The sequence below is a fragment of the Rissa tridactyla genome, chromosome 1, assembly GCF_028500815.1.
Source record: "Rissa tridactyla isolate bRisTri1 chromosome 1, bRisTri1.patW.cur.20221130, whole genome shotgun sequence".
Lineage (NCBI taxonomy): Eukaryota > Metazoa > Chordata > Aves > Charadriiformes > Laridae > Rissa > Rissa tridactyla.
The window spans coordinates 3112234-3134974 of NC_071466.1; the positions used below are offsets into that span (position 1 = coordinate 3112234).

Genomic DNA, 22741 nt, shown 5'->3' on the forward strand with positions numbered 1-22741 from the left:
TTAACTCTAGCCTAATAATTATGACACTCTTAAGATTTCAGTTATACTAACAATGGCTTCACTTATATATAACATGTACTTACTCTTTGCCCATAAACAACATTTTGAGCGAAATAACCCAAAGAACAGTGAGTGCTGCTCTCCAGTCCTTTCGTTTGGGAGAAAAGAGATATGAGGAATCTGCATCCTCTGTCGCACAGGCCCATTGAGGCTAAAGGACTGAGCCCTCATAGTAGGTGGAGAGGGTTGTTTGAGGTATCCTACTGCGCTAAGGAGTAGATTTAAGACTGGCTAGGTTAGTCGCATCAATTATTTCAACATTAATACTCAGTAACAAATGGCTTTTGCCTACAGATTATGATTTATCATCTTAGGGATTTTGTACCTAAAGGCAAGGTCTCTTCACATGTAGGATCTTGACCGGGAAGGACTAATGGAACATCCCTGTAAGAAGCAAAGCAATTTATCTTTTCAAATTCCCAGCTCTGATACTTGACGTTTTTCCAAGCATCCACAAGGATTCAAACCTTCTCGCCAGCCCCCAGGACCACAGCTACAGGGAGAGAAGTCTCACGTTATTGCCTCTACTCTAAAGCTATCAGGATTTCCATATATTCAGCATGGGGCTAGAAAATACTAAAGACAGAAACCATCTTTATGATTGGGGGTACTGACTGTCTTCAACTAATTACCTTGCTGCAGATTCAAAATAGTCTGGTTTAGGGCCTATATGAAAGCTATTGCATAAGTTAATACTCAGATAATTGCCTTTTGAACATCGTCATGACGTATACCTTCATTTTGTGGGGCAGACAGGAAGGTTAAAAACAGACATTAAGAAAAATAGTCTCTTCTTCCTCTAATGAACATAGCTCTTATACAGATATATAGTACTGCCCCTCCTGCTGCTAAAAGGGACAGAAAGAAAAGCACTCCTCTTTTCCCAATGCCTTTTACATTGGGTAGTTTCTAAATTCCGTCCCTCCTTCATTGTGATAAAGAAAAGAGTTGCTATGGCACAAGGTGAAACCAAAGAGCTCCCTTTCTCTGGGGAAGGGAGAACAGCCTACCTCACCAAGCGTAGCAGCTGGTGACAGGTCTTTCTCTCAGATCTGAGTGAAAATAAAGCAAGTTTCATTTCCAAGCTTTGAATTCCCCTAAGAAAATCTGAATAGAAATGATTGGCATACACACACACACACACACATACATATACACACTACCACTGCCTGGGAAATATGCAAAACCAATTCTTTTAGACCTGTAGGCTATTAAGACAACCCCCTCACAAAAACCTCTGGCTATCAGCAAATGAATCCCTAAAGCTCAATCAGGAGATAAATCACCATTTTAGGGAAGTAATCGTGATCTCAGGAAGCTCCTACTTAACTTTGCAGCACAGGTGAATTGGGAATTGGAAGAAATACTGCTACCACCTTCAGCAGAAAAACCTCAAAGCAGCGCACAAACATGACTGGATGAAAGCCCACGGTGAGCTAACAAGATAGATGCTATCCGCCTCTTATGGCAGACCGGAAAATAGCAGACAGCGGTTACGTGCCCCACTGAGGTCTCAAAATAAGTCAGCAGGGGCTCTGAGAACTGAACCTAGGGCTTACAGGCTCCTGCTCCAGCTGCTGCAACACCAGGAACCATGAAGGATGAAAGTTTCAGAGTTATCCTCTGGACACAAAGATAAGAGCAGGCCATTTTTCCTGCTAGTGTGAGCACGTAGGCATGTGTGTAATAGTTATATACAGAATCCTCTACGTTTCAGACAGGACTTTTCCCTTGGAAGAAGTTAGATACGAGCAAACAAGCTCAAAGCGTCCGTGCATCTACAGCGCACGTCGCTTTCCTCGGGCTTGTGATTAAAGGTATTCCTCTGTCAAGAGAAACACCACAGCAGTTCCCTCTCCGGTGTCTGCCAGAAAAGAATTAATTCGCAAAACTGATACTTCTCTTTTTTAAAAAAATAAATTTTAATAATAAATGTTCAACATTTTAAAATTACATTTAAACATGAAAATCATATTTTTTTTTTCACAAACTCCTGGAGATCAGGATATTAGCAATAAATAATATTTCTTCATTTAAGACAGAACAGCCGACAGATGAAATCATTCGTGACTTGTAGTACTGTGCATTCAAGACTGCAAGTTCATAAACCTACAAACAAACAGAATTATTTCTTCAGTAAAGTGGAAAATCATAAATTGCATGGAACATTAGATTCCTGCATGCCACCACACCAGTCCCCTAAAAGTGAGGAATGTTGCTCCGATGCCTTCACAGCAACTCAGGGGCTACACTGTCTCCAGTTTTCACTCCAGAAGATATAAGCAGCTTAAAAGAATTTAGGACTGGGAAAGCTCATAGACATGCTGAGCGATTCCCTAAAAAGATATGGCCTACTAAGAGAATAGTGATGTCTTAGGGAAGATGGAGCTGCCTTCAAGAATGTCCTTTTGGTACTCTGTCACACATCGCCTGCATCATACCAATATCTGCTTCTATATAGCTCCGTGATTCAAATGAATAATGTTCAAGAAGCGTGTCCTTCCCCCACTTCAGGGTGTTTTTCTCTGCTGTTGATGCTTTTAAATTATGTTTCAGGACCTTATCCAATAGTACACAGCTTTCTCCTCAAGTGGAAGTAATTCAGGGACACAAACATGCAGGCTGGTCTTTACGTCCACATTCTTTATAGCAGAAGTATTGAGTCCTTCTGGATGTTGAGAAGTGCCATGGTGCAAGTGATGCAGCAAACCGGAGTGGTCAGTATGGTGCAGGCTGATGACTGAAGCTGAACTGTGAAAAATACCAGAGTAGAAGAACCTGTCAAAGAATGAATATGATAAGTACATTCAAAATTAAGCTCAAAATTAAAAGATAATATTTTATTATCTTATGTAAATACAAACCATTCATTAGGAATTCAAAATATTAAAAAATGCTAAATAGATGCTTGTCAAACCCATGCACACTCCGTACTTGCTAGTGGCAACGAAACCTCACAAGGTACTGAGATGATCTTGCCCAGTGCTATTGTGACCCTCCATATCCTACTAGCTCCTATAGGATTTAAGAGTGCTTAAGAGTCCCAAGAGCAACCATTCCCTTTTTAAACGGTTGCCTTGACTTACGCAGCCAACGAATATTTGCTTCCTAATTAAACTTCCTCTGCTACTTTTTTTGAGCTGGGTTGTAAACACCACAACCAGATTTAACCATCCCACATCCCCAAGAAGTCACACTAGGTGAAGTTTTCCTCTACGTGAACTTGGGAAGACAGTATCTGGGGGGAGGAATAAATAAATTCATGTGACTGTGTGACAACTCCCTATTCGGAACAAAACTATGGGAGTGCAGCACATGAGAATGATGAAGAGAATTGGTAATATAATAGTTCTCTCTGAAAACTAACTGGATAAAGGCTGAGTTTGCTTCAAAGATGACTTTAGAGACTATGGAAGCAGTCGTCCATCCCTCCATACTGACCACCTCCAAAACTATTCAATTAAAGTAGACTGAGGGAAACACATTCATATTTAAATAGATGACTAATTCTCCTAAGTTAGCAAAGGAAGACTTTTGTCATTTTAAAATTATCTAATGAGAAGTAGATCCTTCTCCCTCCTTCTTAGACCCTCAGCAATCATTTGGAAAGCAATATCCATTTTTCTGCATATTCTCCTCTAACCAGTAGGAGGTGCCATCCAATCAATGGCACCAGCAGAACAGAGACAACACCTTTCTTCTTTATTGTTGCTAGTGAAAGTTCTTCCCATTTAGATTAGTCATTTCTCATCCTCAAGAGCAGAGTTCAGCCAGGAACTGCTAAGCCCATCGCCACGCCAAAGCTCCAGACCCTTCGCCAGCATGCAACCTCAGGAATGGGGCTGGGAAGCTCCTGCACGGCTGTGAGAGAACTGCAGCAGGGCCTTTGCTTTTGCCCGTCCTACCCGCACCTCCTTTAATGATGGAGAGGGATGACAACCTCATCCTTTCTCTGCCTCCGAAAGTGGAGTTTGACTTTACAAGATAGAGGTATCTGCACGGCACCCCTGTGTGCTATGGAAAAGGGGTGCTTCTGCTCTAAGGAAGGCGAGTCCATTGGAGGAGGGAGCACGTTCTGTGTCGCTGAGCTTGTAAGAGTTTAAGCAACTTGAGAGTGAGTGTATTTGACCCAAGATGACAGAAAGCTCCTGTTTCACATGTCTGTAGCCATCCCATCTTGCAAACTCAACTCCTGCTTTGAGACCCTGATAAACCTTGGAAAGGAGGAGAAGACAGGGTGACATCAGAATGGCTGCCTTTTGGAAAGACCGTTGAACCAACCTGCCCGATAACACTAGAGTCACATACACAACACACACACCCGTCTTCCTCCAGAACAACTCTTCTGAGAAGCGCTTCCCACAATACCCTAAGAACAGCCAGAGACCTCTGCTGTTCCTGTGGGATTTGTGAAGAAACCTCGGACAAATTAACATCATTAACACAGTTACTGGCAAATTAATTAGCACTGAGCATGCTCAGATACTATATTGACATACTCCAGCCAAATAACCTAAGACAGCACCAGAAGTAAAATGCCTAAAGTGCCCAATTAAGGCCACAGAGCATTACAGAGGAAAGTTTAACCGTTATAAGACTGTGTGTTAAAAGGAAGCTTTTTCCCTCTAAGAGGTCATCATTCCACTAAGAATGCTAAGAGCTGAATAAAAGGTTTAAAAGCTAATCAAACCAGTGAGACAAAGCAAGATGTTCTCCTATCACGTTGTACCGAATCAGAAGTCTTCCCTGAGCAACAGATCCACCTAAAAATCAGGCACCGGCCACTAACAGAAGGGTGAGTGGTTTTTTTGCAAGAGTCCTTTTCTGCTGCCCTTTCCAACGGTAGTAGGTGCCTACAACACTCCGCCTCGTTTGCTCCCATCTCTGTGTTTCTCATTACCCCGCTGTTCTCTCCCCGTGATACAAATGTACTTTCTCAGTACTTTGAGAATCCAGGGCAAATTGCACTATAAATCTTGGTTTTCCACAGAATATATCAGACAGTAAGTGGATTAAGTTTCCATATCCTGCCTTACTGATGTCTGTTTGCGTTGATTAAGAGAAAAAGACTGGGAAGTAGATCAATTTATAAGACAATTTCACCTTTGCTTTCTCTGCCTGCATTTGCCTGATTATTGCCAGTTTTGATTCAGTGGTGTGGACATCAAACCATTAAAAATAACAAATCGGTCACTGGAACGCCACCATATGTCAGTGTCTTTGATTAGTGTTCATGAGATCATGACTTTTTTAAAGGTGCCTATGAAAGTTTTGCTGAGCATCCCTGGAGGAGCATATCTTACCTTTACTTTTCTCTTCACTGCAATAGGAAGACTTAAATTTGGCAGACTTGTAAACCCGACTACAGTTCCAGTAAGTCCTTAAGAACTACAGCAAGATGTCAGTCCGGTAAGCAAACAGTAAGTGACAGAATGAAAGAACAATGTTTCCTGGAGCAGGTTCTTCTAATTCTATAAAGATTCAAATTTCACGTGTAGTCTTTTCTAAGAAGACTAGGATGTCGACTAGGATGTCATCTGAATGGGGTGTAGCACTGCTTCCTATAGAGTAGCATTTGAACTCCTGAAAAAATTAATTCTGATTTTGTATGGAGGGAGGGGGAAAGAAGACCCAGAGTTAACAGCTTTTGTTGAACAAACGTAGATGACAAACACCTAGAAGGTGGATTTTAAAACAAAGACCTAAGGGAAGAGTATAGTGTGCAATTTCTATCAGAAAACATAAAAAGAAAGAGAAAGCAAATGACACGACAGGAAGGAAATAACCACAAGGCTTCATGTGTGCATTGCCTGGATGATGAGAAACACCGAAAGAGTTATGCTTAGATACGCGGCACAAACAATCACAAGATAATCTCATAGCTGAACTGTTTGTACTGAACTGTTAATGCCACTTGTTCAGAAGGGACAAGAAAAAGGGACGCTGCAGGGCACATGGTAATAAGTTAGTCCGAGGGACCAAGGCGAAAAAATGCACGTTTCCAGTCTGCTTTGAGATGGGAAGAAAGAAGAGATTAAAAGTTGCAAAAGCGAGACAGAAAAGTGAAAAATGTAAGGCTTGGGATTTCTGGCTTGTGAAGGGACTGCAACTGCAAACAGCCCTCTGGAGAGCACGCCAAGGCCATCTGACCCACGCACGCAGTGATGATCGCTGCTCTAGAAAGTTCAGGTAAACAATTTAGCTTAACCAAGAAGCAGCGGCAAAGAATAATGCAGAGCTCGAGGGAATTAAAAAATAAATTTATAGCCATATATTATTCACTAAAGTAAAATATCTTTTATTAATCACTGCCAAATTGGTAACTGTAATCAACAGGAGCTAACAGAGATATTTAACATCAATTACTCTTCACAGGTCATAAATAATAGAAGGAAAACAGGATTCTTCCTGGGAAATACTAGTAATGCATCATCTCTGAAATACAGCGGGAGCAGCGAAGGTGGCTTTGTAAGAAGGTAACACACAGCTACTTTGAGTTTCTGGTTCCTGTTTGCATTGAGAAAAATATTTAAGCTGTACTTACTGAACGTCATTACAGATGCTTTCAAAGATCTTTAAATATTTAACTACTCAATGTTCACACTATTGCTATTAAATAGATGTTTCTTCGTACCTCCAATTTACATGAGAGAAACATCATTTAAAGCTTATTTTAAAAAGTGGGTTTGTTTCTTTCATGTGTTGCTGGAAACTGCAAAAAAATGCTGTATAGATGCCTCTGCAGGTGCAGCTTTGTAGATGCAGACACAAATGAGAGGTTTTCAGCTCTTTGATTATTGCTGCCAGTCAAGCCAATATTCGCCACGGGCTTCAAAACGTGGATGCAATTAAGTAAAAGGACAAAACCATATCTGCAAATTTCCAGTCCAGCCCGAGGCTCCCTCAAAGTTCAGCCTGGAGAAGCGGGGCCCCGCTCGCGGCTGCACCCCACGAGCACTTGGCTGTGCCACGCGCGGGCTTTGCAAGTTCTTGGCACTTCACCTCCAGCTCAATCTAGTGACGGATGCCGCTCCTCTGAGCCAAATTTCCAAGCAGAGGGAAGGGAAGGAAGGCAGCGGGCTTATTTTAAACTTGACATTTCAGCAGAGAAAATGTATAGAATAATCGAAAAGACTTGCAGCAACCATATAAAATTTACCTGTAGATTTTGACCAAAGAATTACTGGTTGATCTAACACTAGATTCAGAAGCTCTAAACAAAAGAATATAAAAATAATATAGCTAGATGGATGAGCCTGGGTGTTCCTAGGGCAGACCACTTTTTTATGGATGATCTGAAAGATAAGTCACCCTGTACCTTAATTAAATTTTTAGAAGTTACCAAATGAAGAGCGGCTGCCAGACAGCGAGAGAGAACAAAAGGAGAAAATGGGGCTTCTGCTCCCAAAGTCCATGCACCCAACTCTGCTTAGTCTTACCGGGTATTCTGATTGACCGTCTGATGGCAGAAGCTGAATCTTAAATGAGATAACATTTAATCAAGTTTATTTTCATTTTAAAAAAAAGATAAAACCAATCTAGAAAAAAATAAAGCCTAACATTATTCATTTCATTTTAAGCCCGACACTACCTAGGATGGGACTACAGGGTGACACAGAAGCACAAGAGCACACACACACAACCACACGCACAGGAGTCCCCCCTACTGCTGAAATAACTCTGCAAGTGCAGTGCGGTGCAGGTCTAACGGCAATGGGAACAGTTATACTGGTTTACTGAGTTGCGGACAGGGCGGCTTTGTGTCAACACAACTTCGAAATTTAGGATAAAACTTAGTCGACTGGAAAAACCAAATAACAGGCAACAATACTCATGTAACAATAACACTCACAGAATAAAGTACAACACAGTGATCAAGGATACGGGAATGAGACTTTACATGATGATACGTAATGCTGCATAAACGCTCGTGAAAGTAATTTAATACACACAAAATTGTAACTCTGCAAGTATTTGACAGCAAAGTGAATCCAGGAGAGGAAATGTTTGCCGTAGTGGCTACCAGCATTGACGTTACAGAGGAAAAGATTAAGCAGAGCCTGGCTGAATGTTTCCTTCACCAAACTGATCCTCCACACCCAGGAAATTAAGAAAAATGGGACAGTGGATGACACTATGGGATAAGTTTGCCCAGGATGATTGCTCCAACAGCTCCACTGGAAGGCTTTAAAGGAGTGCTTCCTTTGCTTAGGAAACTCTTTTGACCGGTGGCATCACTTGTAGTCAAAGCGAATTATTATGCCCTCACTGTCTGCTCCCCATCTGGACCACTGTCCAGTGCTACAGCACCTGCGCAGTGAGTGACAGACACTACTACATCAAAATTCTCAGCTACGTGCCCCAGAAGTAGCATTGTCACCTACTCTGTACTCACGTGATTAGAGCAGATAACGCTCCAGCTTTTTTGCACTTCCGAAAACTTAAAGCAGCCATAAAAGCACCTTGACTGGCTGATTAAATTGAATTTAGAGCTGATTTTCTTTGTTAGTGTCTTTAAGTAGCCAAATCATAGCTATGAATGAATAAAAGCCCACCTGCTTTGTACTGATGTACATGATGACCTGAGTCTGAGGCCGAACAGGGTCTGATATCTGCTTGGAACGAAGCAGAGGACTCAGTGGTATTTACTATTATATATACATGTGTGGAAATATCTGTATGTGGAGATTTATGACCCTTGCTACACCAAGAGATTTGGGCGAGATTTTTGAAGGCACACAAATAAGCGATATGGCTAGTGGGATTTACCAAAGCATATGTAAACCTTAAGAATCCAAATTCCACCAACCATCAGTGTGTGCAAAGATATTTTCTGGATCCTGGTAGGTGCTCTCCTGCAGATACAAGTGCCTGAACACCTTTGCTGTTCCGCACTGAGGCCCCATGAGGTTGCTATGGGACAACATATACCACACCATGACATCTTATAAGGCAAAACCATCTGGAAGCTGTAAATATGTAAGATGTCAAGTCTTTGGTCCACAATTGCACTTGAGTTAAGCTGAAATTAGTGGCACCTTGGGACCTATGTATTTTTGTGCGTCTGGCCTAAAACTCCTAATTCATGCCAAAGTTCTTCATCATAAGAAGAACGGAAGAACCAAGTATCAATGAATACACAGAACTGTCGCTAGTTTGTTTCTCAGATGTGTGTGAAGTATCAGGTAGGTTAGTTTATAACTGACCAAGTTTTTAGATGCTCTGTCTTGTTTAGGGATCCTTTCTGGAATCCAGTCTGAACTAGGTTGAGCAAAGTCACACCACCATTGCTTCCAGATGCTCTTGGAGTGGTGAGACGATTAAGTAGCAAACAGCTGCCTGAGGGAGCACATGGCAACCAGAGATGACACTTGTCAGATGAGATGTAGAACAGAAAACCCCATCCATTTGTTTGGCTCAGAATGAACTTTATAAAGGATTCAGCTCTGTGCCTCACCCAAGGAACTGAGGCTCTTCCAGAATGTTTAATCTGAGATTTTTATCTTCTCCTTTTTAAGGTCTTCCAGAAGGGCAAACTAGTGGTCTTATGCCAATTTCTGAACTTGACTAAGCCTCACCATTGCTGTTTGCTCATTTCAAAGTGGAGTTTCACAAGCAGACAGTCTTCCCTGTGGTGCAACCATCTTTGCTGAACCTGTCTAGGGGCATCCAACATGCTGGGGCTACAAAAAGGACAGACTCCTTCTAATGTAAATCTGATGTAAAAGCAGGGCCTTTCAGCAGACATAGAAGTAACATGTGATTACAGAAAGCTTCAAGAAGCAATGGGATGTGCCTACTACTACCAATATGTCCACTACTAGCTAGAGAATCGTTAGCATTCTGGAAAGACTGATTCAGAAAAAAGAAAGCATCATCCCAGATGTAAATGACACTGCTAGAAATCTTTGCCACCGAACTTGTGTTTGGTTAACCTGATTACAACTTTGAAAACTGTTGACTCAACACAGCGTCTCCAGTTTAACAGGTTCAGGGTCAAAGCCATATGCTCTGAGAAGGGTGCGATATGAAAAACATGCCCCATGGCACGGTACAGAAGCACAATTCTGTCTAACACAATCTGCGGGCAGGCGCTGGCAGGCAGTGATGATCAGCTGGCAAACGGCGATGTCTCAGGACAGTTAAGGTAGGAAGTGTTCAAAAGTCAACATATGCCAAATAGCACCATCTTTCTTCAACTAACATGCTTTAATTACTGAGTACAAAGGAAAACTGTGGCAATGCACGGCACTATTGCGGGGTTGTTACGGGAAACGCTGACATTTTAAATAGTGGCTAATAGTATTCTCAGTTGCTTTTAGAAGAAACTAAACAGATAAATTAAGTCTTCCTACACAGAAATTTTATCACTGAGTTTCAAGCTCTCTCAAGGAAGACGCTGGCACCGGCTTCGTTGCATTTTGTTTCAGTCTGTTGTGAATGCAGCGAGCAGCACAGGGAGAACGCAAGCACAACGTACTTCTGAAGGACATTTGAAGAGTGAGAGCATCGCCGGTTCGCTACTCGTACAGCTTTGGCTTGCAATGTACAGAGGGATACCTTCAGAATTGTAAGTATAAGGATAATAGGCTCACTGAAGATAGGGGATGGCTGAAGGGAAGAAAAAGCGATCACAGAAAGCAAAATTCAATAGCAGAGCAAAAGTACAGTAACTGGTTTGAAAAGAGCTTTGCGTCTCTGTGGGGCATGCATATGTGAGCGGAATATCTCAAATCAGAAAGTGTTTTTAAGATAATTAAAGCATTTTCAGATTTTCAATGTCCCCTAAATGACAAAAAAATGTCAAGGTCTCACCTATTTGGAGCACTCAGCAACACACACACACACACACAAAATAAAAAGAAGTTACAAAGCCCTGATGCTGTGAGATGTTGAGTATTTGGTGAGAAGAGCACAGGAGTGGTTCACATCCGTAAGAACCGATACAAAAAAGAGACCTGGGAGTCCTGGTGGACAACAGGATGACCGTGAGCCAGCAATGTGCCCTTGTGGTCAAGAAGGCCAATGGCATCCTGGGGTGCATCAAGAAGAGTGTGGCCAGCAGGTGGAGGGAGGTCATCCTCCCCCTCTGCTCTGCCCTGGGGAGGCCGCATCTGGAGTGCTGTGTCCAGTTCTGGGCTCCCCGGTTCCAGAGGGACAGGGAACTGCTGGAGAGGGGACAGCAAAGGGCTACCAAGATGCTGAGGGGACTCGAACACCTCTCTGATGAAGAAAGGCTGAGGGATTTGGGTTTCTTCAGTCTGGAAAAAAGACAACTGAGGGAGGACCTTATCAACGCTTATAAATACTTGAAGGGCGGTTGTCAGGAGGATGGGGCCAGGCTCTCTTCAGTGGTGCCCGGGGACAGGACAAGAGGTAACGGGCACAAACTTGAGCATAGGGAGTTCAATCTCAACCTGAGAAGGAAATTCTTTACTTTGAGGGTGGCAGAGCACTGGCACGGGCTGCCCAGAGAGGTGGTGGAGTCTCCGACTCTGGAGACATTCCAAACCTGCCTCGACATTTTCCTATGCCAACTGCTCTGGGTGACCCTGCTCTGGCAGGGGGTTGGACTGGGTGATCTCCAGAGGTTCCTTCCAACCCCGGCCATTCTGTGATTCTGTGAAATGCAGGCTGCAGTGTTACCTATAACAAGTAATTCTGTCGTTAGGGAAGTTGCTCCACATTTATAGCGCCATAAGAGGAGAAAAGAATTTGTTGCACTATTTCCAGATACAAAGAGAGAGTGAAAATATCAGCTCAAAGACATTCACACTGAAAAAAAATAAAATATCCATAGCCTGCATATGCACAGAAAAGCATATGCACAGAGGTAAAAACTGACAGCTATATTTATATCAACATGTAGGGTTGAATTTGGATTACTCTCACCAATCCCAAGACAGATGAGCCATCCCACCCATCTCAAGTGATGACTGCAAAACCACTGAGGTGACACGTAACCAGAGTTCAGGGTGGCCCCTTGCAGAAAGCAGGGACAGGCAGCTGGGGGACCAGTAGCTGGCTGATTTTTCCCAATCGTTAGTAGATCACTTATCTCAAGGACTGAAGGGCAAAGAGGTGAATAGGGTCAAACATGGGCTTGTCCACGAGAAGTCAGCAGAGATCCAAGGTGTAACTTCAGTGGGAGCTCATGGTCAAACCAATTTATCAGTATAGTCACAAGAACATGGGAGGAAGGGAAGGATCTGAGATGGGGGCAGCCAGCCCAAGAAGTACCTCTTGGTTCACTAGCAACACTGAGGAATTCCTCTGCGATTCTTCCTCCACACATGGCACCCTCTCCGCAAGCCCAAACAGTGCATTTACCTATGACCTATCTCAGAGAAAAAGCACAGTCAAACCAAACCCCCCCCCCACCCCAAACCTGGCTATCAAGGATAGGTGAGGAAGTGCAGTTTTTAACGGGATTGATCAAACTGGCAAAATTCAAACAAAAAAAAAAAAAAAGAATTGTGAAAATGTGCCTATTTTACTGAAAAAGTCATTGAACTTTTGCCATAGGATTGAAACCAGAACTGGATAGCTTTTATATTTTGCTATCTGATTTTTCAAATTGTTTAGTTTTCTGTTTTGTTTCCAGTTACATGAAACCACACAAACTTGTCAAGATTCATGACTGCTTCCTCTTCCCTGACCTCCCCTGAATGATGTACTGAATGCTACAAATGAGAGAGTTCAACCCTTTCCGTGCTTTTGCATAAAGCATCTCGAATAAAAAAGAACGTTTTTCCCAATTTTTACACAAAGCATTTTATTTTGACCTTATGAATATGAAAAAAATTCACGGTAGCACTTCTGAAATTAGATGGGTTTGACTGTTTATGGTTTTTTATATCACCTCAGGCTGAGATACAGTTCCCAGTTCTGAGTCCCACTATTGTACCTTTTCCCATACCCTCTCCTCACAGTCCCTGCAGCATGGGCTGTCACTGACCCTCCTCAGACAGGGTTTTCTCCAAAAAGTAACATCCTTACAGTCACAAAAATAGCTCAGAACATGTCTCTAGGGATAAAAAGTTCCACACGTACAGGCAGCCACCACAACACTGCCTGTGGTAGGCAGGTATCATGGTCTTTATTTTGCAGTTAGGGAAACTGAGGCATGCATTGCAATGATTTGTCAGTCTGAAGGTTTGTGGCAGAGTCCAGTATGACACATGGGGACAGCGATAAGCAAGAATCTCCAAACTTACTGCGGCTATCCAATTCTGTATGGTATGAATTCATAGTAACGTAGGAGAGGGGGACAGCTGGATTCATTCCCATGACTGTGAATGTTCCAGCTACTCAGTATGGATGATGACAAATGATAACACTGACTTCAAGGAGTCTTGTGAGGAAACAACATTCAATTTCTTTCTGCAGTTGCAAATAACCTGTGTTACGCTGGGGAAAATCCAGCGTATCTTCCAAACGCATTCTATCTACCACCGAAAGTACCACCTCTGAAGTGATGCATTAAAAGCAAGCAGGAGTGTAAGCCAGAATGATTTACACACAGAGCTCTGTCAAAAGCAAATGCAAAGCTTTGGCTTTCACTTATCCTCTGCCTAACTGAGATTGCGTTTGTCTCTCAAGGGCTGGATGTAAGGATCTGTAACAGAAATAACAAGGTATAAAATCTAGTCATATTCACACCCTTGTCTACCCTACTGCTTTCGGGGGGGGGGGGAACCTATACCACTACTCTTTTTCTATTCTGTCACTGACCTTCATTATTCGTTCAAAGCTCCTAGACATCCAGCAGCCCAGTCAAGTAGGAGCTGCCACGGAGACCCCAAAGACCTTCTCAGGAGGTCAGACGGCGTTCCCAGGAGACAGTTCCATTTTAGACCCTTTGGGGAAGGAAACTGGGATTTCTGAAGCCCAGACAGTTTCTGGCAATATCCAAAGCGGGTTAGTGGCCAAACATGCCCCTGAGATAACTTCAGCCATCACAGTATTTGTGTATTTTTTAATAAACGTTTTCACTGAGAAAGAAAAGCCCCCTGAATCCGGGGGCTTATGAGACTTGCATCACTGGTTTTGGCAGCAGCTGCAGTCAGACAAATCGGCATATCTAATATCTCCTGGAATGCTATTAAATGCTGAGGGAATCATATAGTACTATCCTAGGTGTCGTCAGTAGTTTTCCTGTATGCTGAGCTGCAAGAATGAAACGCCTAATATGTTTCCCATGCTAAAAGAAAGGCAGGAGGGAAGACAAGAAGAGTGTCACGGCAGGAGGAGAACACAGTATTTCCTTTCTACATGGCCCACATGGAACAATTATAATGAAAAATGTGAATGTTCTTGTATAGATGGGAAAACTGAATCTGTATTAATGCTACACCTTTCAAATATGACTCATCTCACTGCGAGGAATGACTGATGTAGTGTTGCGGTCCATATTTGCGTTAGTGGTCGAGATAAGAGTTTTACTCAATGGAGAGAAATAGACTCTCCTGTGACAGGATTCATCTCATCCTGAGAGGATGGAGGAGATTGGATGACTCACACCTTAAAAGAGGTTATTTCTTTCCACCGGTAATAAAAGGACACTGAGACAACCAGCTCAGAGGTCACTGCGGACCTCCAAAATCTGGAATGCTGAAGCTCACCCTGCCATTGTGACTTCAAAATCCACCAGTCACCAATAAAGCTCACGCTGCGGCAGGACAATACTCTTCTCTTTTGAAGAATACTCATCTCTTTTGGATGCGCACAAGTCTATGGGACGGGATGGGTTACATCCAAGAGTGCTGAAAGAGTTGGCAGACGTGCTCGCCAAGCCACTTTCCATTATCTACCTGAAGTCATGGCTAACTGGGGAGGTCCCAATGGACTGGAGGGTAGCAAATGTAGCACCCATCTACAAAAAAGGCAGAAAGGAGGATCCGGGAAACTATAGGCCTGTCAGTCTGACCTCGGTAACAGGGAAGGTCATGGAGCAGATCATCTTGAGTGCCATTACAAGTCATATAACGGACAAGCAGGGGATCAGGCCTAGTCAGCACGGGTTTAGGAAAGGCAGGTCCTGCCTGACGAACCTGATCTCCTTCTATGACAAGATGACCCGGTTATTGGACGAGGGAAAGGCTGTGGACATTGTCTACCTAGACTTTCAAAAGCATTTGACACTGTCCCCCATAGAATTCTCATGGAAAAACTGGCGGCTCATGGCCTGGATGAGCATACGATCTGCTGGATCAAGCCCTGGCTGGCTGGGCGGTCCCAAAGAGTGGTGGTCAATGGAGTTAAATCCAGCTGGCGGCTGGTCACAAGTGGTGTCCCTCAGGGCTCGGTGTTGGGACCATTTCTGTTCAACATCTTTACTGATGACCCTGATAAGGACATAGAGTGTATCACCAGCAAGTTTGCAGATGACACGAAGCTAAGTGGGAGTGTTGATCTACATGAGGATAGGGAGGCTCTACAGAGAGACTTGGCTAGATTGGACCGATGGGCCAATGCTAATGGTATGAGCTTCAACAAGGCCGAGTGCTGGGTCCTGCACTTGGGCCACAACAACCCCACGCATCGCTACAGGCTTGGGGCAGTGTGGCTGGAGAGCTGCCTGGCAGAAAAGGACCTGGGGGTTCTAATTGACAAGCGGCTGAACATGAGCCAGCAGTGTGCCCAGGTGGCCAAGAAGGCCAATGGCATCCTGGCTTGTATTAGAAATAGTGTGACCAGCAGGAGGAGGGAGGTGATTGTCCCCCTGTACTCAGCACTGGTGAGGCCACACCTGGAGTATTGTGTCCAGTTTTGGGCACCTCAATACGAGAGAGATATCGAGGTGCTGGAGCGAGTGCAGAGGAGGGCAACGAAGCTGGTGAAGGGCCTGGAGAATAAATCTTATGAGGAGCGATTGAAGGAGCTGGGACTGTTTAGTTTGAGGAAGAGGAAGCTGAGGGGAGACCTCATCACTCTCTACAACTACTTGAAAGGACATTGCAGAGAGGTTGGTGCTGGTCTCTTCTCACAGGTAATTAGCGATAGAACAAGAGGGAATGGCTTCAAGCTGCAGCAGGGTAGGTTTAGGCTGGACATGAGGAAAAAATTCTTCACAGAAAGAGTGAACAGGCTGCCCAGGGAGGTGGTGGAGTCACCATCCCGGGATGTGTTTAAGACTCGTTTCGATGTGGTGTTAAGGGATATGGTGCAGGGGAGAACTTTGTAGAGTGGAGTTGATGGTTGGACTCGATCCCAGGGGTCTTTTCCAACCTAAATGATTCTATGATTCCATGATTCTTTCACTGTCCATCATTATTATCCCACCCCATCCAAAGGCAGTGAGACCATTTACACATACGCACACAGTCTCTCTTCACTCTCAGTCTTTACTTTGCAAAGTTCTTCCTTTCAGGTAAAATTCAGAAAAATCTGAAAAATATAAATTATCTAAATTTAGAGGCTATATATTCTCATGCCCTCCTTTTACTATGCATATCCTTTTCTTCTCTCGGACATTCCTCTTCAAAGTTTCAATCTTATGACTTTTTTCTCCTTCACTTTCTGTGTTTTTCTCCTTTTCTCCCTTCCATCTTTTTTTTGGCCATGTTTTCTTCTCCTCCTCAGTGGGCTGACTTTTAATTCTGTTTCCTCAGGCCACCTCCTTTACCTTTTTGCCCTGCCGCCTTCTTCGAGTTCCTCCTCTGCCCGTTTTCTGATTTCCCAGTACCCTTCACCAAGACAGTGTTTCCCCTGGAATCTCTCCCAGTCTTACTCCTGCTTGTTACTGTACATAGAAGAAAGTTACTAAGGCTTAGTTATCCCAAATCTAGGAATCTATCTAAACTACTGAATTACTATGCTAACTTGTCTTGGTGACCTGCATACTTCTGCACCATTTACTTGTTTATACTTAGCATATTTCATATCATGATGCACCGCCATAAAATACAACAAAATCAAATATAAGATATAAAATACCATGGATGGAGACACTGAACCGGAAAGAAGGTGATTGTCATTAGGTCAAAGAGTTATTGAATAGCCAGTATACTGCAGGAGATGATACTTGATCTAAGATATCAAGATCCCTCATTTTAGCTAAATGATTGAAAATACATTGAATAAAGACAAAAGAAGTACTTATGTTGAGGGTAAAGATTAAGCCCATTCAGATCCTTTGAGGGACTTGCTAAAGATCAGCTCTGATAAGCTAATGCTTTCTACGGGGAATAGGTTCCCTTTGATGCATGTAAACCTGAAATGTAAGACACGCACAGATAAAAGAATTCCTTAGACGGTGTACAGCAGGAAAGCATTTAGAGCAAGCCTGCAAGATAAAGGGAGACAGAGACCTTTCTGATTTAATCTGGGTGTAAGAACAGTAAATCTGTTTTTTTTATTTCTTCACTTATGTTTGTAGAAATATTCACTTCTATATAGTCCCTTTGGTCTTAAGTAACCGGTCTTATTTTCACTTTATTCGAGAGCACTCTTCTCCCAAGGATGTAACCTGAGGCACTGGGACATCTTAAGTGCTGCAGGAAAGAAACAAGTATCTTAAAATGCCATGGAGGAAAGCTCTCTGGAATGTAAAAAGACAATACAGAGCACAGCTAAACCAGGAGAGTCTTATATGAGCTTTGTGAGAGCGTCCCTATAGCCTCTTCGTACCGCAAACCTTCTGCATCTCCATGCATCCCAATCCTATTTTCAGACTCTTCCCAAGCTCCCGTGAGCTTCTGGCAATGCCTGCATGAGCCCCTGAAATCTTCACGTCACTCTTCCCACTGCACACAGATGCATCCCAAGCACAAATACAGGCTGGGCGAAGAATGGCTTGAGAGCAGCCCTGGTGAGATGGACTTGGGGGTGTTGGTGGATGAGAAGTTGGACATGAGCCGTCAGTGTGCACCTGCAGCCCAGAAGGCCAATCACATCCTGGGCTGCATCAAAAGCAGCGTGGCCAGCAGGGCGAGGGAGGTGATTCTGCCCCTCTGCTCTGCTCTGGTGAGACCCCACCTGCAGTGCTGCATCCAGCTCTGGGGCCCCCAACATAAAAAGGACATGGGCCTGTTGGAGTGAGTCCAGCGGAGGCCACGGAGATGAGCAGATGGCTGGAGCACCTCTGCTGTGAGGGCAGGCTGAGAGAGTTGGGGGTGTTCAGCCTGGAAAAGAGAAGCCTCCAGGCAGACCTTACAGTGGCCTTCCAGTACTTAAAGGGGGCCTACAGAAAAGATGGAGAGGAACTCTTTGTCAGGGAATGTGGCGATATGATGAGAGGTAATGGTTTTAAACTGAAAAAGGGTAGATTTGGATTAGATATTAGAAATAAGTTCTTTACTCTGAGGGTGGTGAGGCACTGGAACAGATTGCCCAGAGAAGTTGTCAGTGCTCCATCCCTGGAGGTGTTCAAGGCCAGGTTGGACGGGGCTTGGAGCAACCTGGTCTGGTGGGAGGTGTCCCTGCCCAGGGACTAGATGATCTTTAAAGCTCCCCTCCAACTCTAACCATGGTATGATTCTATGATTTTTTTCATTACTCAGAATTTGACCCTTTTATTGCACAGTCTAATTCCTCTGCAAAGAGTAATGAAGTCCCTTTGCAATGACAGACTGCTACATCTAGAGGCAAAGAGTATGAGGAGTGCTCTAAAGTGTGCATGTTTCATGCCCACCTATATCAACGCAGTTTGAGCAGAAATTCAGCTGGGAAACTAGCAAAGATATAAATGTGCCTACACGGAGATACATCCAGAAAACGCCAGCCTTACGTTTCAGAAAGGATATAGGAGAACTTAAGAAACAGGTGCTGTACCCTGCTGACAGCTTGTGGGTAAGTGTCAGCACAGACATCTCATGGACCACTGTTTCCTGGCCAGAAAGACTAGACATCTTGTGAGAGGTCAGTAGAAAAGCCCAGTGAAGACTGTTCCACCTTCTGTTCCACCTTCTTTGATGTTGAATACATTCAGTAATTCAGAATCCAAATGGGATCAAACTTAAACTTCAGTGTTGATGGCAATGTGTTTAGGATGACAGAGTTATTGATTTCTCAAGAATACATGTTTTCCATTAGATTAAAACCACTTGTTTCTTCTTAAGGGGAAGGTAAGGCCTGGTAGTTCTTAAGCTTGCATTAAAAAAATTAACAAAAAAGACATAGCACCAAGAGAGGAAAACACTTTCTTAAGGTATAATGAGTGTTAAATTAGAAGTTTAATGATCCAGTGTAACAATCCTCTGAATTCAGGAAGGCCATGTGGGATCCAGCTGGCCAAGAGCGATTTTGACTGTGTGCCACCACAAATGCAGACTCTCATTTAATGTCCGTGGAACCAGACCAAAACATGAACACAGATTTCACACCAATCAAGTGCAAAATACATGCTTGGTTTCAGGTCTTTGAGTTGATCTTTCACATGTTGCAGCTGACAATCAGATGCCTTTCCAGCTGTCAAAATGTGACCTTATTCTCTGCCCAATCTGTTCCTGACTGAATGACCATGGAGATGCAGAAACTTCATCTAATTTCTGACTTTCTGCTGTAAATGAACTGTAACTGAGAGTTAGTAATTGGGAATAGAGGTGCTTTTACATCAAGAGAGAAGGAAAATGTACTTGCCATGCAAAGACTATCATTTGATTAATTGAATAAAAATACCACAGAAGAAACTTTCAGATTGGTGAATATATTGAGATCATCAAGTCATGGATTAAATCTGGTTTTTGGCTTTTGGAGGGTTTTTTTTTTAACGGAGTTCAAACTTATGAAAGTAAAAACTGGATGTAAAGTCCCCACTGGCACGTGTTCTGTCTGGTCATACTGAACATGAAGTAATTTTAAATGATACCTTTTCTGTTGCTCATAATGCATTGCCACATGAGAGGACTGGTCCACAATTTTGCCCCCCTCAAGAGCCAGATGTGCCTATTAATTTTCTCAGACTATAACTTTCAATTTGTCCTCTTCATTTTCAGAGAGCTGAAAAAGAAAAGAAAGGAATATCAACTCCTGCACTTCGTGAAACACAGTCTTCACGAATATATCTTTCTTAGACTGTGTTACAGCCTTTCCTTCATTTACCAAATTCATAGCAACTGGCAGACGCAAAGAACTTTGTGCTTCAGTGTAATTACCAAAAAAGAAAAAGGCTCTAACACTGTTTATTACGAAAGTATTGTGCAACTTAGTAAAAGGATGCACTTACCGTGAGCTTAAGTTTGTAGATGGAGCAATGTCTTTGATCCCTGTTACATGGGCCAGGTGGATGAGACTGCCTAATCTTTTGGGCATCCAAGGACATCATACGCAACAGCCGCTGGCAGTGAAGGGTGGGAGATGGCTCCATGTCTGGTTGCTTTCTTTGTGAAGCTATCTTGAAAATGAAGAGATTTCTTTTGCTTTTTTTTTATCACCATCTTGCAAAAAGCACAGAGGCAACTATTGGCAGGATTTCCCTTTCAGGGTATTGTTCCATTAATGTGAGAGTGGATTGTGGATGTATTTTATTTTCTTCCTGATCTCCTGTCTTTTAGGTTTACTGAAATCCTAATCTAACCAATTTCCAGAAGTAGGCAACAGGAATGAAAAGCAGAGCAATACTGCTTCTTATTTCCCAGGATTTTTCTATTCTGCTTATTTCCTCTAGGTTTCCTCATGAAGAATCGCCACTGTTTCAGCCAAAGACAGGCTGTTTAAAAACAGAGATGCACGTATTTCCTTGGAACATGACGTGTTTGAATGTTAGAACCAACTAACCACATAGAAAAATCTTTCCCTTGTAATTTCATAGGTCTGTGCTGACCAACTGAAATGTTTTGAGTACAAGTGTATTGGGCGAAGAGAGTCTGAGGAAAAAAGCAATCAAATAAACACCATGCACAGAAAATACCCACAGCTGTGCAGATTTGATTGTTGTTACCAACTTTCTAGAGAATTAGCCGCTTGCTACCTATATGGCAAGCACAGCGTCATAGTTAGGGTTCCACTAACATCAATATGAAGAACTTGCTCCACTGAACACGCTTACCTGCCCTTGGTTCCCACCCAGCCAGCACCCCAGCCACCCTCACCAGAGATGCCTGCGCCCGTGCAGAGCCTGAGACACAGGCACCTATGCCAAATTCATTTATTTTCAGTTATAGCATTGACCTTCCCTGTGAACTACAGCTGGAAAGGTTTGTGTATTCAAGTGATTCAGAGCTGAACTCATGGAAATTCTGATGTGTAGCAGGGCTACGAGTAAAACAAAACAAACAGGGTAGAGACCAGACGAGAAGCAGCCATCCTGACTGGGAGGTAAGCAAACAGCCTCTGGCTATAAAGAAGCAGACTTATGCAAACAGACCCACTTGGCTGCTCCATCTTGCAAGTAAATAGTTTAGGGATGGCAGAACATTTTTCTTGGTCGAAAGGATATCTGCTGGCACAGGAAGGAATCAAATTCAGAGAAGTTTTCTGAAGAACAAGCTCCAGGGGTTGCCCAACGTGGGCAGTTTTCTGGGGCACAAGGAACACCACCGGCAGAAAGGAGACTGACTTTGCGTTGTCCTTCTTGTCTCAACGCACAGGCAGGGCTCCGTAAACACGCTGAAAATAGTTCTGCACCACTGTATCCGAGTTGGAATTTCACTTCTCAGCACTCAAAAACAATGACTAACTTCCATGAGGAAGATACAGCTATTTGGCATATTTACAAACCTAGATTTGTTTGGGTTTTGTGAAAATGTGGCCAAACACTGCTAATCCCAACTTTCTGTGCATTTTCTTTAGACCCTGCCTCTGCTGAACTCTCTTTCCTTGCATTATACCGTAAGCTCCTTTAGCTATACCCATGGAAGAATGCTTTCAGAGTCATTTGGGTGATCAGTATCCTTTCCAAATTTGATTTTGGTTCTTTTCGTTCAATGAAAAATCAGAGCAAGCCAATGATACAAGGGCTCTAGAGTCACAGAGCCTGTGAAAAATTAAGGAGTTTGCTCTTCCAGAAAATTCTTGGATATCTCTGATGTGTAGCTGGTAAAACAAAGCAGAGAAACATGGAAATTTATAATTTACACCTATATCAAAAATCTTGTAAACAGGCATGAGCCACACATTGTTGCATTTTATCTTGCTTGGAGAAAGTGTAGAGCGGTTGACTGAATTCACTTAAATTGGATTAATTAACCTGAAGTGAAGGAGAGGATTGAAAATTCAAATTTCAGCATGTAGGCAGAATGGAAAACCTGTGCTTGTCACTTGGTAGCTCAGTCAGTAACGCCTATGGAAAGCAAGTGGGTACATATATCTCCATTCCCCCAAACAGGAAACTATTTGTCAGCCACTGCCTAGTTCAGTGATAGATAAAAAGCCTTTATATTTTCCCACAGGAACTGGGAAAACAAACCAAGATCTTTTCAGGGCCCGCTTTCCTTCAGCATTAAAACAACCCTCTAACATGCTGCTCTCTAGTGTACCGTACAAAATAAAAGTGCAGATAAAAATTCCCCTGGTTAGCACAGGGACACTTCTTGGGAAGGAGGAGACACAAAATCCCAAAGGATTTGCCAGAAGCCGGACTGAAATACCCACTGAGCAGAACTGCTGGGGGAGTTAATGTCCAACGTTGGGTGGACACACTGGTATTGATATCTGGGCTGGGAATGTAATGATAGGACACGGGGTAACGGCCTCAAACTGAAAGAGGGTAGGTTTAGATTAGGTATCAGGAGGAAATTCT

The 22741-nt window shown here is 43.1% G+C and overlaps 1 protein-coding gene and 1 long non-coding RNA gene across 13 annotated transcripts in view; both read right to left on the minus strand.

The window, feature by feature from the left end:
* Window positions 1-22741, minus strand: part of DLG2 (discs large MAGUK scaffold protein 2) — a 1057033-nt gene that overhangs the window by 986269 nt on the left and 48023 nt on the right. The window lies entirely within an intron of this gene.
* On the minus strand, window positions 1972-20998 carry LOC128904234 (uncharacterized). Its single transcript, XR_008464449.1, has 3 exons — window positions 20228-20998; window positions 19871-20001; window positions 1972-2838 (listed from the first exon to the last, which is right to left on the minus strand). It is a non-coding gene; the product is annotated as an uncharacterized LOC128904234 (long non-coding RNA).